General features: G+C 29.9%; 1 pseudogene; it reads left to right on the plus strand.

Annotated features, from left to right (window-relative positions):
• Positions 1-6,979, plus strand: part of LOC110267052 (trimethyltridecatetraene synthase-like) — an 85,231-nt pseudogene extending 78,252 nt beyond the window's left edge.
• The last annotated feature ends 8,314 nt before the right edge of the window (positions 6,980-15,293 follow it).

Genomic DNA, 15,293 nt, shown 5'->3' on the forward strand with positions numbered 1-15,293 from the left:
TGAAATTAAAAATATGGATCATGATTACAAAATAGTTGCTTATCTTCCCTCTGGATTTTGATGAGATACTTGTGGCAGGTATAATGTTGCTATGTATGTGCTCATGCATACAAAGAAAGTGGGACTACTTTCGAAGTAGAGTTTACAGGAACTTTGCCAAAAGAACTCATGTAGAAGTGTCAAGGCATTATTTTGGAGAACAAATTCTGGTCACTACATTGTTTGGTTCATACTATCACAATGTTGGTTTGCTATTTGCAATGTCTGGTCACTACTTTAAATGTTCAAAAAATATAGAAGTGATAAGATTCTAACACTCTTCTTATGATATTTTTTAGGGGCTAATGACTTTGGTCAACTAGGTGATAGAACCGATGAGTAAAGGAAATATCTAAAGAAAGTGAAGCTATTAGAGTCAGAGTTTGTAAAATCTGTGTCTTGTATAATTCTTAATTCTCTTCTTAGAAATTCATTTTTGTTAATGTTTGTAAATTTTATGTACGCAGCTGTTGCATGTATACAGATGACATTGTTGTAGGCTTTTACCAAGTTTTGAATGAAGGAACATAAATTTGAGTGTTCACATGTAGGATTTTACCATAATTTTTTTTAAAAATTTGATTTAGCTATAGCCACGCTTTAAAAGCGTGGCAATAGGTTCGTATCTAGGCACACGACTTAAAAGGCGTGGCTATATCTCGTTATCGGGACGCTTTAAAAGTGTAGCCATATGTCTTGCTATTGGCACGCTTTTAAAGCGTAGCCATATATCTCTCTATTGGCACGCTTTTAAAGGGTAGTCATATCTTGTTATTGGCACACTTTAAAAGCGTAGTCATATTTGGCACATATGGCCACGCTTTTAAAGCGTGGCGATCTTTAAAAGCGTGCAAAAAATAAAGCATGGCGATAGGTCACCAAAAGTGTGGCGATAGAGCAACCGGCACCTTTACAGATGTGATTCTTTCAAAAGCGTGCCGGTAGCTCAAAAAGCGCGGTGAAAAGGTATCGCTACGCTTTTTTGACTTTTTGCCACGCTTTAAAGCGTAGCAAAAAGCTTGTTTTCTTGTAGTGATTATATCGGATTGAATAAAAATATTCAGGTTCATTGAATCGATCTGATCTGTTTACACTCCTAGTTTTAAGTGCTTTCGTTTGCTTAATATGAGTAGTTTATCCTAAGCAAAATAAAACTTGAATAGATATGATGGTACTAGCTGATTATATATGATTCGTTTGACTACAAGCGAACCTTACATAGTAGAATTGTTTGATTTGTTTTTCTTTTTATAGGACTTAATAGGGGGAGGAACAAAGAGTTCATCTACAACTGTAGAATGGCCAATGTTGAAACTCTTAAAAAATTCTGAGATAATAAAAAATGCAATAGAGGAGCTTGACAGAGTTATAGGAAGAGAAAGATGGGTTGAAGAGAATGACATTATCAATTTACCTTATATTGATGCCATTTCTAACGAAACAATGAGACTTCTGAAAGAATCCAGCAACGAAAATAGCACAAATATCTAATACGAAAATAATATAAAAATATTCACAACATAATATGACAGTAGCTAAAAGCAAGTAAATATATCAACAAAAGTAATAATAAGAACACACTGATATTTTAACGTGGAAAACTCCCTCAATGTGAGAGGTAAAAATCATGAGTCACCAAGATCAAGAAAATGGCTCCACTATAGTCAAATATGAGGTATAAGAGAGTCTCAAATAAAGCACAAATTATGCATACAATTAGCCAAAACACCAAAGCACCAAAGCTTACAAATGAGTAATAAGAAGATGAAAAATACCCAACAACAGAGTTGTTGTTCGAAGCAGATTTCTACCTCTGAAGACCTCCAATCAAAATCTCCAATGATCAGAATAAAGAACAAGATGAAGTGAAGCTGCAGTTCAAATTTCAGGTCAATCCAACGGTGAACAAACGAGAAACTACTATTTGAAATCTGCTGTTCTGCAAAAAAATGTGAATTCTATTTTTTCCTCTTCTCTCTCACTTTGTGGTGCTCTCTCTAACTCTCTATTATTCCAAAAAATCTGATTAGGATAGTGACATAAGGGTGCAAGGAGACACCCCAAAAAATCAGACTTGAGCCTCACAAAAGAGAGAAAAAAACCAACAAATCTCCCCCTTCTCGACTAGGTGAAGGACCTCGCCATCCCGGCGATCAAACAATATGTTTCAAACTTATCTCTTGGCAATAATTTTGTCATCATATCAGTACCATTATCATCAGTGTGAACTTTCTCGAGTTCCAAAAATTTGGAATTCAACACATCCCATATCCAGCGATACCTAACATCAATATGTTTAGATCTTTTATGAAAAGTAGAATTCTTAGCAAGATGAGTAGCACTTTGACTATCATACAACAACACATAACGGTCTTTCTTGAAATCAAACTCTCGAAGAACTTCTTCATCCACAATAACTCTTTATATGTTTCAGTTGCTACAATAAACTCTACCTCTGTGGTAGAAGGTGCAACATACTTCTGTAGTTTTGACTACCATGAAATAGTTTCCCCCTACAAACTTGGCCAAATACCCTAAAGTAAACTTTTGAGAATCAACATCTCCTGCCATGTCAGTAAAGCCAACTAGCAAATATTTCTCACCACCAAAACTCAAACTCAAGTTAGTTGTTCCTTTGAAATATCTCATAATCTATTTAACAACATTCCAATATTCTTTACTTGGATTAGAGAGGAAATAACTCACAATACCAATCGCATGAGTAATGTCTGGTCTAATATACACCATAGCATACATTAAGCTTCCAACAGCTGAGGTATAAGAAATTTCATCCATTGCTTGTTTCTCCTCGTTAGTAGTTGGACACTACTTAGTACTCAACTTAAAATGAGGAGCAAAAAAACTAGCAACACATTTGGCATCATTCATGCCAAACCTTTGAAGCACATTCTTTATGTACTTCTCCTGTGACAAATAAAGCTTTTTAAAATATCTATAACGAGTAATAGTCATGTCCAAAATCTGTTTGGCAGGACCCAAGAATTTTATCCGTTGCTTGTTTCTTCTCGTCAATGGTTGACTGCTTGGTACTCAACTTAAAATAAGGAGCAAAAGAACTAGCAACACATTGGCATCATTCCTGACAAACCTTTGAAGAACCTTATTTATGTACTTCTCCTTTGACAAATAAAGTTTCTTGAAATCTCTATAACGAGTAATAGTTATGCTTAAAATTCGTTTGGCAGGACCCAAGTCCTTCAAAGGAAAGAACTTGCTCAACTGTTTCTTCAACTCATTAATCTTTAAAACATTCTTGCTCACAATAAAAATATCATCCACATAAAGTAAAAGAATGATAGGTAGCATCGCCAACTCATAGGTATCATTCTCATGAAAGGACTTCATTTCTTCTTGCATAGCTTCAAGCCATTGAGCTTTGCTTCCATCTTCAGCAGCCTCTCCAAAACATTCAAGTTCTCCCCATCAGTTGACAAAACAAACTCATATGGAGAATACCTTGACAAAGGCTTCCTCTTTCTTGTAGACCTTTTGAGTGCATTTGCAGGAATTTTCAAAGCTAGCTATTCATCATGATCATCATCACCAACTTCATTAAGCGTCGGTTCAACTATTCCATCTTCACCTGCACCTGTATCATCCTCATTATTTTGAGCTTCAACTCTACAATCTTCCACCATAGGCATTGAGGGAGTAATATCTAAGTCAGAAAAATCATTACTAGGTTGAACCATTGACTTCTTTGCATTATCAATATACTTCAATGTTTGGTCTCCAGCAAAGATAACATCTCTACTTTGAATCACCTTCTTGATAACAGGATCATAAAACCTATAACCAAATTCATCCATGTCATAGCCAATAAAAATACACTGTCTAGTCTTTACATCAAGCTTGGATCTCTCATTTTTTGGAATAAGAAATATCTTTATCTGACCATATATTTTTTGGCACTTCAAATTGCAAGAGAACACACGGTGTCTGGTTTAAGATATAAACAATAGTACTCAGAGCTTCACCCTAAAAGGATTTTGCCAATCCAGACTGTGACAATAAGCACCTAACTTTTTCAACCAATGTTCTATTCATCCTTTCAGCCAAGCCATGCAACTGAGGAGTCTTCGGAGGAGTCTTCTGATGTCTTATACCATGCTCTTTACAATAAGCATCAAATGGACCTATTTACTCACTACCATTGTCAGTACAAATTTCTTTCAATTTCTTCCCAATTTCTCTTTCAATAGAAGCTTGAAATTGCTTGAACATATTCAAAACTTGATCTTCGGTCTTCAAAGTATAAATCCATAATTTTGTAGAATGATCATCAATAAAAGTTACAAAATAGATAGACCTTTCAAGTGTTCTTGTCTTCATCAGTCCACATACATCAGAATGCACCAAGTCAAGTATTTCTGGCTTCCTTGAAGGTGGATGGTTCTTGAAAGAAACCCTGTAAGCAATCTTGTAACCAGATAAAAGATTCCTCTTGGATAACATATTCATGCCTTTCTCACTCATATGACATAATCCCTTATGGCATAAATCAGTTCTATCAACAAACTCAGTAGCATTAAGAACATCTTTTACAATCTTTGCTTAAGTTAAATAAAGAATAGAGTATTGTGTACTTCCAGCAACAACCATAGAACCATTAGTGATCTTTCAACTATCACGAGGGAATGATCTATCCAAGTCTTTAACACACAACTTACCAATAGAAAGTAAGTTCAACCGAATATCAGGAACATACTTCACATGCTTCAAAGTCAACTTGGTATCGTTGGAGGTTTCTAAGCAAACCTGTCCAACACCGGTACACTTTACAACACCTTGATAAGTCATTTTTACATCACTAAAATCAGCAGGAGTATAAGACGTAAACAAATTCCTCCTAGATGTAGCATGAATAGATGTACCACTATCAATCATCCAACTAGTGCTATTATCAAGTTAACAGATTCAAACTCCTCAACTAGAAGAAAATCATTTACATTGACCTTGTCTTCATTGCTACCGTCATATTTATTTGTGCTCTTGTCTTTACTTGCCTTGGCTTTCTCCTTCTTTAGTTGCCAACAAAATTTCTTCACATGTTCTTTTTTACCACAATGATGACACTCAATATTTTTATACTTTTTTGGGACTTTCTTCTACTTTGATCTCTACTTTTAGGACTTCGGCTTTTGTTTCTCCCCCTAAACTCAAAAACCAGAACATCTAAATATGTAGTTGATGTACCTTGTGACTTTCTTCTTATTTCTTCATTTAAAATACTGCTCTTGGTAAGATCCATAGAGATTACACCATCAGGAGTAGAATTGGACAATGAAATTCTAAAAATATCCTACGAATCTAGTAAAGAGGCAAGATGTAATAATCCTTGAACTTCATCATCAAACTTGATACTCATGGAAGATAATTAATTCATTATTCCTTAGAAGTTATTCAAGTGATCTGTTATTGATGTTATCTATATATTTCAGAGCCAATAACTGTTTAATAAAATACATCTTGCTATTCCCAGTTTTTCGAGCATACAACTTTTCAAGCTCAATCCAAAGGGTCCGAGCATGTGTCTCTCCAATAATATGGTTCAACACATTATTGTCAATTCACTGCCTAATATATCCACGAACTTGTCTATACAACAAAGTTCAATCATCATCAAATTTATCATTAGGCTTTTCTTACCAAAAGCAAGTTGATAAAAATTCTTGACATAAAGCAAATCTTCCATCTTTGACTTTCACAAATCATAATTAGGACTATTAAGATTGATTATCCTACTAGTATTAGTATTAGTATTAGCTTTCATTGTTCACAAAATTATAAGCCCAGAAAAATACCAACAAGCTCTAATGCTAGTATGAAAGAGTCCAGCAGCAAAAACAACACAAATATCTAATACAAGAACAATATAAAAGCACTCACAACACAAGATGATAACAACTATAAGCAAGCAAATATATCAACTAAAGCAACAACAAAACATACTAATATTTTAACGTGACAAATTCTCTCAATATGAGAGGTAAAAAATACGAGTCACCAAGGCCAAAAAAATTACTCCACTATAATCAAATAAGGTACAAGAGAGTCTCAAACAAAATATAAATCGTGCATACAATCATCCAAAATACTAAAGCACCAAAGCTTACACATGAGTAATAAAAAGATGAAAAATACCCAATAACAGAGCTGTTGTTCGAAGCAAATTTCTTCCTCTGCAGACTTCCAATTAAAATGTCCACCGTTCAGAGTGAAGAACAAGATGAGATGAAGCTGTAGTTCAAATTTCAAGCTGATCCAATAGTGAGCAAATAAGAAACTGCTGTTTGAAATTTGCTGCTTTGTACAAAAATGAAATTTTTTTTCTTTTCTCTCTCACTTTGTAGTTGCTCTCTTTCACTTTCTATTGTCTCAAAAAATCTGATTAGGATATAGGGATATAAAGATACAAAGAAACACCCTAAAAAAATTAAGTTTAGGCCTCACAAAAAGAAGAAAAAACCAACTTCACCCTGTGGGACCAATGTTATCGCCGAGGAAAGCTAGGAAAGACATCAACATTGAAGGGTATGATATCTCCAAAGAAACCCAAATAATTATCAATATTTGGGCTATAGGCAGAGACCTTCAAAGTTGGGGAAATCCAACCAAATTTCAACCAGAAAAGTTTTTGACTTTTTAAAAATTAGTAAGAGTGTAGATGTAAAAGGCCACGATTATGAGATGTTGCCATTTGGTGCTGATAGAAGGATTTGCCCTCGGTAGTCAGTACACTCTAGGCCTTAAAGTGATTCAATCAAGTTTAGCTAATTTGTTATATGGGTTTAATTGAAAGCTGCCTAATAATATGCAGAAAGAGAACTTGAATATGGAGGAGATTTTTGGGTCTAGAAAAGTGCCTTTGGAAGCAATTACTAAGCCCAGATTGCCAAATCATCTTTATCATATTTAATTATTTAAGTATGAATTTAAATTTGGTACATTTTTAATATAAAATAATTTTATATGTATATTCAATTATATAAAATTACGTTAGTAAAGTAATTATTTTTTACATTGATCATATGAATGATCATTCAAAAAAATAGATATGATAAAACGACAGCGTAAAATATTATACAATGTCAGTATAATATGGGGTTGCTTCAACAATTGTTTTGGTTATCTCAACTTAAATGTTATATGTACTAAATATCTAATTTTTTATATCATGTAATAAATGTTGTTCAAATAAGTTGAGTTAAATTTTAAAATGATCTTTGAGATTGATTGTGTATATTGAAATAATTTTTGAGATATACACTAATTATATCTTTAAAGATATACCACATTAATTCTTGACCAATTTTTCGTTAATGGCTTGCTAATATAGTTGGATGACATGAATTATTAGTGACACATATCACATTTTGGGTTGGCTACATGTAATTATGTAATAATAGGTCGTTCAGTGACACGTGTCACAATATTATTTGTTCACATGTTAATTTAATGTCACATATTGCAACATAATTTGTCTATGTGTATCATATCATTATTGTAAATATACTAAATTAATCTCTACTTTTATATTAAGTGACTTACTTTAATTTCTGAAAATAAATATTGTGAACTAAATCAATGCACTAATTTTTTCTCTTTTTATTTTTTTAAAATTTAAAATTTTTAATATGTTTTAACGTAATTTCTCTTTTATTTTTTACAATATCATTTAAATACAAATATTTTTAAATTTTTAAATTTAATCATACAATTTTTTCTTTTGTCATAATTTAACATTAGTAAATTTTGTGATATATAATTATGTTTGTTAGTTAATAGATGAATTATATGATTAATTTAAATACATTAATTTAAATAAATATTAATTTAATATTGATTTAAATATATTTTTAAATTAATCATATAATTCAAATGAAGAGATAACGAAAGAGAAAATAAAGAGAAAAAGAAATTAAAATGAAAATTTTGTAAATGTAATTTTAGTTTTTTGTAATTCAAACATATTCAAATCATTGTTTAAAATTCAAATGAAATTTTAAAATTGATATTTATTTAAGAACCGATGGGGAATTACTTGACTTTGCAATACATAGCATACAACAGGGTTGTTTGTGTCCGAATGTGAATGAATGCTACTGTCACGAAAGAGAGAGACGAAAATATTGAAGAAGGAACTAAAAATTTCGATTATTATTATTATTCATAGCACACAAAAGCTTTGGTGGATGCATGATACATCAATTGAACCCATTATAGACCAACTTTTAGAAAACATATATTGAAGTCAGCTATATTTTATCACTTCATATACTATTTTGATCTCAATTGAATAGCCAGCATGCAGCATCCAAGGTCTGTTGTCAACAAAATTTATTAATTCATTTCGCTTTGTTGTAGATAAATAAAGAAAATGGAATAAGAGTCTTTAAACAATAACGTAACTCTGGCACCGTTTGATTGATGTTTGTGTATATCAAAGATAGATAGAAAATGTTTTTTGTTTGGTATGTAAGACACAAAATTAAGAGAGACATAGTTACACAGAGATATTTATAATAGCAATTTTGTTAGATAGACAATGACTTTTGTAAGTAATATGAACAATGAATTCTAAAATTGACTTAATAAAGTAAAAAAACACTTCACCCCCAATTACTTCCTAAACCCTAACATTAGGATAATCATCCGTACACCTAGTAAATTGAACATCCAGCCATTATTAACTGTGCATGAGTAAACCGAATCAAAAAAATAACCATTCAAGTAAGAATCAACATAATCATCTTCATATCTATTGAATTGCACATCAGCATATCCATTATTCACATTGTTTAGTATTCTTATTATCTCCCTATACTTTTTCTTATAAAAAATATGTATTTTATATTTTTCCAGTTAGTTGAGACTCTAATTTTTAATTTGAAACATTGAAATTTTTATCATTTTATCTCTTTAATTTTTTTATAATTTCATTCTTACCCTTGGCATCTTTAACCTAGTTTTTTTTTTCAACTATTCTTTATTTCCTCTCTCTGTAGCCTCCATATACTTTGCCGAGTATTGTTGTCCGATTTTGGCTTCGACGGCATTTCCTCCATCCTCTCTTTGGCGGTGTTGTTCGTCTTCTCCTTGGCGGGATCACAGCAAAGAAGAATGTGTCTCTGCCCCACCCTTCGGTCAACATCAACAGCGACAGTGGTAACTGTCATAACAACAAAGACTCTCTCTCTCTGGCGGCAAGAGCAACTACAGATCTATAGTGAAAATAATCATAGATCTCATCACAATCTGATATTTTTTCGTCGCCCCATCTTTCTTCCACCTTTCTACATTTTCATCTTCTTTTCATCATTTTCTATCTCTTTTTTTTCTTTCATCTACTATATTACCTTGTTCTACTTTAGATTCAATTTGTATTTATTTTAAATTTTATTTTTTAATAAAAATTTTAAATCTATTTGTATTATTCAATTAGAATAATATTAAAGAACTTTTGTTTATTTTATAAATATTGCATATTATTTGTGGTGTTTTTTATTGTAGATGAGGTGATAACTCATTTCTATTTGGGTTGATGGAGATTTATGTTTGTTATGCTGATTTTGAATAATTCTGCATTTGTTTTGATATTTATGGGGTTAATTTTGTTTTGGATAAAAAATTACCAAAAATAAAAAAAAAATTGTGTTAGTTTAAAAATGGTGATGCTATGATAAATTATGATGATTTTAAAGAAAAATGAAAAGACATAAGTAATGATGGTGATACAAAATTAAATTGAATAAAATTAATTTCTTAATAGAATTGTGAGTTGTGTGTTCTGTTTATATTTTAATTATCAACTAAAATACAAAATTAATGTCTTTTTATATGTCCATAATTTTAAAACATCAATCAAATACAATCTCTTTTCATTCCTAAGACATAAACTAAAATAATAATGCTAAAAAAATAAAATTTATTTTATTTAATATTTATAAATTATTATAATAATTAATTAATATTAAATAAAATAAATTATTAACTATTTTTTACTAATATTTATTTGTTACTAAATATTTTCAAAAACCTAAAATTTTTAGTTAAAAAACTTAAGTATCTACCCCCTTAATTAAGGTCACGCTACTCTAATTCATCATCCACCATTGCGCTCTAAGTGCCATGTTGCCTAACTTTGTTCTCCTGCGTTGAACTCCGCAACCTTTGAGATAATATATTTTCATAAAAAAAATCATTGGCATAAAATTAACAAAGACAATAATAATAGGACTGCATATGTATTTTTAGAATTTGAATTCTCTAAATTTTAAATTTAATTTCAGAAAATAAAATTAGTATTTTTATCCGTAATAATATTATAAAAATTAAATATAAAATCAAACTACTTTTATAAAAAAAGTCGTAAGTTGACAAAAGTTTTTGGTTAAGAAGACCAAGGTATCTGTAGATAAAAAATTAAATAATAAGATTTTTAGTTATTATTTTTATATGAAAAAGTCTAATTTTTTTTATTAATAATTAATTTTAACATTCGTTATTTAAAATGTAAAATAATTTAACGTGTATACTTTTACATTTAATTAGGTATTAATTGTTAAGTCTGTTGCACAAATAAAAATAATTAATTTTTATATTTGCTATTTAAAAATAATATTTTTTCTCTATGTAATAAAAATATAATTAGATATTAGCATAAAAAAATTATACTGATAGTTATAAAATTAACTCAAAATTAATTTTTTTAAAACAATTGAATCTTGATTCTAACTTTTAGTTATAACATTAGTATTCTCTCCAAATTATATGTAATAAATATTTGAAAGAAGAGAAATGAAAATATAAATTAGAAAGATAAACGGTAAAAATTTAAAACTAAATAAAAAACTAAAAAATTATGTATATAATAACAATAATAATAATATTTTTATTTAAATTATATTATTTTGTTAATTTTGTTTTATGTAGGAGAGAAAGATAGAAAAATAGAAAATGAGAAAAAAGAGAGAGAAATAAAGATGAAGAATGAGAGTTAGAGTTTGTTAATTTTGGAAAAAATATTTTAATTGTAAAAAATATCGGATGACATATTTTGATTTTTTAAATTACTAATATAAAATATAATTTATATATAGAGTAAAAATAGTAGAGAAAAATTGAAAAATAGAGAGAGGTAGATGAGAGAATTTAGAAAGGGAGTTTATTAATTTTGAAAAAAAATATTTTTTCTCAATTTTAATAAGAGAGTGTCATGTGACACATTTGATTATTAAATTAGATAGTAATATATGATACATAATATAGGTATATTTTAATTTTAATTTTAATTTTAATGCAATTAAAAAATATCATGTTTGCACATTTTGAGTGTCAGATTAGTAATTAGTTATTGATATTGATAATGATATATAAAATAGATAGAATGGTTGAAAGAATGAGAGAAATAGAATAAAGAAGAGGGAGGAGGGGAGAACTCTTTAATTTTGGTGGAAATTTTGATTTCAATTGCAATAAGGGAGTGACATGTGGCACATTTTGGTTGTAAAATTAGTAAGAAGGAGGGAAGAATTCTTTAATTTTGGAGGAAAAGATTTAATTTTAATTACAATGAAAGAGTGACATGTGGCACATTTTGGTTGTAAAATTAGTAAGAAGGAGAGGAGAATTCTTTAATTTTGGAGGGAAAGATTTGATTCCAATTGCAACGAGAAAGTGACATCTGGCACATTTTGGTTGTAAAATTAGAGATATATAATCAAGGTTGCGAGAACCGGACCGGTCATCGAACCGGTCAAGTGACTGGTTCAATAATTCAATGGTTCAACCGGAGTTGAACCATAGTTGAACCGATTTAATTAAATATAGAATAAAATTATAAAAAATTTAATATATAATTTTAAATATTTAAATTCAATAATTTCTAAACTAATAAAATTCAAATTTAACAATTTCACAAAATGAGATATAAATAATTTATCATTAAAGGTTCATAAACAATTTCAAATATCAAAATTTATAACTAAAGAAAATCAAAACGCACATAAATGACAAATATAAAATGTTTTACAACCAAAATTAACAACATTGAACAAATAATAATTCAACTAAACAAAGACACTACTCATAAGAATTTTCTTGAGAAGAACTTGTTTGAGATTCTTGGACAACATTTTGTTTTGTGGTTATTGATCATTTTGTTGTTGTTCCATCAAAATTCAGAATGACAGCATTTCAGAATTCAATTCATAATTAAATTTAGCAATTCATCTAGTTAATTCACAAAATTAAATCCAACAATTCATCCAGTTAAATTCAGAATTCAATTCATAATTAAATCCAGCAATACATGTATATCAATTCATACCACATTCAACATAATTAAATTCAACAATTCATCCATTCAATATAGCAGAAATGCGGAATTCAATATAACAAAATTGAACTTACATAGCAAAATTCAATATACCAAAATTCAAGATTCAAAGTCTCAAAATTGAACTTATATCAAATTTATTTAGAATTAACAAATTAGAAAAAAAAGGCAGAACAAGAACTCAGAAGAAGAAGAATTCTGCATCTGAGTTCTGAACTCTGCATTTGCCCTAAATTTCTCAATGAATAAACTTATATCAAATTTATTCAGAATTAACAAATTAAAAAATATATATATATATATATATATATATATATATATATATATATATAAAGCAGAACAAGAACTCAGAAGAAGAAGAACTGAAGAACTCTGTATCTGAGTTCTGAATTCTGCATTTGTCCTAAATTCCTCAGTGAATAAACTTATATCAAATTTATTCAGAATTAACAAATTAAAAAAATAAAATAAAAAGCAGAACAAGAACTCCGAAGAAGAAGAACTGAAGAACTCTGCATCTGAGTTTTGAACTCTGCATTTGCCCTAAATTCCTCAATGAATAAAAAATTAATTAAAAAAAACCAAAAACACAAGAACTCAAGAATCCAAGAACCAAATTCATACACTTAATTCACCAAATAAACAAAATTAATTGACAAACAAAAGGTTAAAGTACTCACCGGGGAGAGCACAGACTTCGACCAGATTCTCAACGACGACGTTGACAGGAGCCGCGACTAGGACCACAAGCCGATGACCAGACGACGCCAACTTCAAAAGCTTCAGACTTCAGAGTTCAGGACAAGGACGTCTCTCACAGTTGCCTCAACCTGCGACGGTGACGCTTCGATCCGCGGCGGTGACGCTTTGATTCGGTGTAGATGATGGCGTTGACGGTGGCGTTTGTTGGAGGAAGGTCGAAGAGGAGATTAGGATTGGGAGGTGACTGGTGAGTGTTTTCGAAGTAGGCAATTAGAGTTGGAGGAAGGTGATATTGATTCAGCGTTTTTACTTCGGCCTTTTGTTTTTTTTTTCTCCAGCGTCAAAACGACACCGTTTGGTGGCTTGTTGGAAAAAATCGGTGCTTGTCAAAACCCGGCCGGTTCGTCCGGTTCGGTGGTTAACCATTGGTTCAACTGGTTTTTTGCCAGTTTTTTGCAAGACGGTTTTGGGGTGGACCGGACCGGCCAAATGATCGATTTTTGATAAACTCGGTTGAACCGGCCGGTCCGGTCCGATTTTTAAAACCTTGTATATAATAGATAATAGATATGATCTATCACCATTTATTTTTTAGATGGAACCAAAAGAATACATGCGAAAGAAAATATTTAATGGTGAGAAATCTCACTTTATCCTCTAGGTTGAAAATCTAAAATTTAGAAAATCCAAATTCGTATTTCTAAATCGATAATGCTAGAAAAAAAAACAGTCAGAATTTGTCTTATTTAATATTTATTAATTATTAACAAATTATGATTATTTTTTACTAATTTTCTTTTTCGTTCCTAAATATGGTATCAAAAGTGTGCTGCGTATTAATTTTATCCGAAACTTAATTAAAATTCAGCGATAAACAACATTTATTACTCATGAAAGTTAAAACTCAATGAATCATGTTTGTTTTTGGGGAAAGTTAAAGAATGTGAAAGCGACTTCGCTCGTGTTATGTTAGTGGAGATTGATATTTACAAATAATCCAAATTGACTGTTTAATTTTCAAACCTGCTTTTTATGAAAAAGATATTATTATCATCATTGCTGGACCACTATAAAAGTTGTCTGCGTGTACATTCTACAATTTTATTATGTCATGCGCCTCTTTGATCCGGCATGCAGTGGAAGCTAATAAATTAAATAGTTTAAAGAAAATTATATGGTACAGATCTAAATCTGTACAGATTTAAAAATTTGTTTACTTAAACCACACTTTTTAAAGCCACACTTTTCACTTAAAACCGTAGTTCTTCACAAAGAAAAGTGTCACTTAATGGAAAAAAGTAAATTAGAAGATTTAAGAGAAGAAATAATTAAGTTATCAAAATTAATAGATCAAAAATTAATAATTTTAACTAATGTTAACTGTAATGACACCGAATTCTTAAAATCAATACAAAATGATTTTTCTCAAAATCTTTATTTTACTATAAGTTTTATTGAAGGACTTCAAAAACCTGAAAAAACTTATTTTTCACACGGAATTTCTAAAAAATATTACCATAGAAATGATTCCCCACATCTTTATCATACTTTTAACCCACAATTAAATTCTATAGTAGATATGCTTGAAGAAATATTAGTATTCATAAAATTTCAAAGAAATAAGGAAAAAGAGAATCCCAAAGAAGAAAAATTTCAAAATATAATCAAAATAACAGATTTAAAAGTAAAATCACCACTAAAATTATGAATATTGAAGAAAAATTAGAAGAAGTTACAATGCTTTTTAAACAATTAAAAATGGCTCAAGAAAATAATATTATGGAACAGGGATTTCAAATAGAAGAAGAATTAGTAAATTCTGAAAATATAGAAAATGAAGAACACATCCTAGATTATTCAAGTGACGAGGAACCAGCAATTCCAATACAAGTAAAAAATGAAGCTGGAACATCTAAGGATAATCAATCTCAATTTAAATGGGAAACAGGTTTTGATAATTATGCTTTTAAAAAAGGGTTTACAAATAAAGATTCAAAATATACAAAAATACCATCAAAATATGTTCCTAAAACCCAGGAAATGGAAGGAGAAAGAATGCTCGATTTAGACTGTAAAAAGAACGAAAAAGAAATTTTCGAAAATTGGTTGAATTCCTTTTTATTAGAAGCCTTTACTAATCCAAAACTTAGTGAATTGTCTGGAAGAGATATTTGGAATTACATAGGGTTTC

The sequence above is a fragment of the Arachis ipaensis genome, chromosome B9 (genome assembly GCF_059453495.1).
Source record: "Arachis ipaensis isolate K30076 ecotype BB chromosome B9, ASM5945349v1, whole genome shotgun sequence".
NCBI classification, from domain to species: domain Eukaryota; kingdom Viridiplantae; phylum Streptophyta; class Magnoliopsida; order Fabales; family Fabaceae; genus Arachis; species Arachis ipaensis.